The sequence below is a fragment of the Molossus molossus genome, unplaced genomic scaffold (assembly GCF_014108415.1).
Source record: "Molossus molossus isolate mMolMol1 unplaced genomic scaffold, mMolMol1.p scaffold_m16_p_5, whole genome shotgun sequence".
Taxonomy (NCBI): domain Eukaryota; kingdom Metazoa; phylum Chordata; class Mammalia; order Chiroptera; family Molossidae; genus Molossus; species Molossus molossus.
The window spans coordinates 2851120-2854102 of NW_023425388.1; positions in this window are offsets into that span (position 1 = coordinate 2851120).

A 2983-nucleotide genomic window follows, 5' to 3' on the forward strand; every position below is an offset into this window, starting at 1 on the left:
GGTGGGTCTGATGTAACCACAAGGGTCTTAAAAAGTGGCAGAGGGAGTCTGGCCAGTGTGGCTCAGTGGTTGAGCGTCGACCCATGCAGCAAGAGGTCGCCAGTTCAATTCCGGGCCAGGGCACATGCCCAGGTTGTGGGCCCGATCCCCAGTAGGGGGCATGCAGGAGGCGGCCACTCAATGTTCTCTCTCATTGATGTTTCTCTCTCTCTTCTTCTCTCTCTAAAATCAATAAAGGGGGGAGGGTGGCAGAAGGAGAGCCCAGCCGGTGTGGCTCAGTGGATTGAGCATTGTCCCATGGACTGAGAGGTCCCAGTTTGATTCCCGGTCAGGGCACATGCCCGGGTTGTGGGCTCGATCCCCAGTGGGAGGTGTGCAGGAGGCAGCCAATCAATGTTTCTCTCTCACATGATGTTTCTATCTCTCTCTCCCTTCTTCTCTCTCTAAAAAGTAAATAAAAACATATTTTTTAAAAAGCGGAAGAGGGGCTTTTTCTGCTATCTTGGACCCTGTGGAGGCTGCTGGGACAGGAATTCTATCAGGACAGATAAGTCTGGAAGGCTGTGGTCCAAGGCGTTTCTGCCTGTTACTCGAGATGATACTGAATTCTCTCTGGGCAAGAGATGTGCTTCTGTGTACAGAGCAAAGAACAGCACAGTGACTCCTGGTGGCAAACCACACAAAACCAGTCATCGGGGAAAGGTAACTCGAGCTCGTGGAAATGGTGGCATTGTTCGTGCACATTCCAAAGCAACCTTCCCGCTAAGGCCGCTGGACACAGAACCCGTGTAATGCTGTACCCCGCAAGGATTTAAAGTTATTGAAAAGTAAATAAAGTGGATTTGTTCTCTTGTGTTCTTGTCAAATGGCGTAAAAAGAAAAGTGGGAGAGTCGGAGCCACGTGACAGGAGCAGGCCCTGCCCGCCGGCTGGTGTTGCGGAGGGAAGGCCACACCCAGGGATGCAGGCAGCCTCTGGAGGCCGGGAAAGGCAGGGTCCCATCCTGCCCCGGAGCCCCCAGCAGGAAAGCAGCCCTGCCCGAACCTTGATTTGAGCCCAGTGAGATCACTTTGGACTTCAGGTCTCCAGAACTGTCAGGGAAACACGTGTCATTTGAGCCACTAGGTTTGTAATCACGTGTGCAGCAGCAATAGAAACGAATACAGACATGCCAGAGGTTACGGGTGGCATGTGGGCTCAGGGGGTCTGCATCGGGGGGGGGGGGGGACTCATTTGTTCACTGCCTATCCTTGTGCACTGCTTGACTTTTTTACTATTCCATGTGAATTTCGTAATCATTTCCCCCCAAACAGAGAGCCTTGCCTGGCTGTATTCTGCAACAGCGCACTGGCAGCTGGTGTAGCTGCTGCCCTCGACCCACGGCAGGCGCTGTGAATGGTTAGGGCTACACAGGCATCTCCCCACCTCTCGAGATACTCACGTCCCTAAGCGTGGAGCCCAAGGGCACGCACGGCCTCTTCCTCCCTCTGCCCGCTCCCGGACGCACGTGCCTGGCAGGCCAGGAGCTGTGGCATCTCAGGACACCTCTGCGTGGGTGTTTGACAGAGAGGGAAGGACCCTGCAGGCCTCCCTCAGGCTGTGGGCAACGTGGGAGGGACAGGAGACGGTGACGTGCTCACTGCTGCTCCAGCCTCCGCTGAGTTTTAGACCAGAATGGTGTGTATATGTAAGTAAAGGCCACCTCCCTCATTTGTACGACATGGACACTTACTTTCACTAGCTTCCCTCCACTTTGCAGTCTTGTCTGTGTCCGGCGCTCGAGGGCTCTCCCAGAGTAGAAAAATACTGGGCTCAGAGGCAGACTGGAGAGGGCCACTGGCCAGATGATCCATCCTAGGGACTGTCTTCCCTTCCCCTTGTCATCCCTGAGCCTTGAGGAAAGTTCTATTTTGATGTTCTAGACTGGTCTCAGTCAGGTAAGAGCTATTACAGCCACACTTGTGGGTCTGCCCTTGGGCCAGAGGAAAGGGAGCCCTGTGTCCCCGACCTGGCGCTGGAGTGGGGGTGGCAGCAGTCACACCAGAGAGAGCGTATCTGAGGGTCATCTTTGGGGCCCCCTCAGTTGCTGGTTTCTGAGAATCCAGACGGGGGAAGGTGGATCCCTTTCCAGGTCTTCACTGCGTGGATGCTGGACGAAGGGAACACTGTCGAAAGGAGATGCGCTGCTTCTGGGGACAGGCGAGCCACCACCAGTGTGTCCGAGGAGCACTGCGACGGTCCCCGGAGGCGGCCGAGGCCCGGGGTGGGGGCCCAGGCAGTGGGTGGCAGGGCCGCGTGTCAGGGAGTAATAGGCCCTCGCCACACAGGCAAGGTTGCGGGGACTTATCCTTGGGAGGCCCCCGAAGCGGGGCGACGCCCTGGCAGAGGGCCGAAGAGCAGTAACGCAGTCGCTGTACCAAAGAGCCGTCGTCTGCAGGTCCCACCCCACTGAGGCCGAGCCGGGCAGCTGGGGACAGGCCGCCAAGACGGAGGCTCTGTCCATGCTCAGGGCCGGCATCCTGGGCCTACAGGCTGAGGAAGGGGCGGGGAACCGGCAGTTTGACGTGGGCCCACTGACAGTTCATAAATCTCAGTGCGTTACTACCAGCCCCGAGGAGCTGGCAAGTCAGGAGCCGAAAACCCAGGAGGAAAAGGCCAGTGCTGCCCCGCGAGGTGTGCCGGGTTCCGGTTCGCCAGCTCCAGTAAACGGGCCACATCTCCCCACCCGGGCTCCGTTACTCAAACGAGGAAATCTGTTTTCACTTAACTGGATCACCTCAACCAGAATGACTACGTCCCGGTCAGTTCTGAGACCATCCGTCTAAAAGACTGAAAAACATGTAGGTGGTCAGCCAAAAATATGGTTGCTACTACTAGCTGTTTATACAATGGAACCAGGATAATCATTAACATTAACTTTATTAATATGGACGTTTACAAACATAAAGTGTGCTGTGCTGAAATTAAGGACTAAAGTTTTCTGA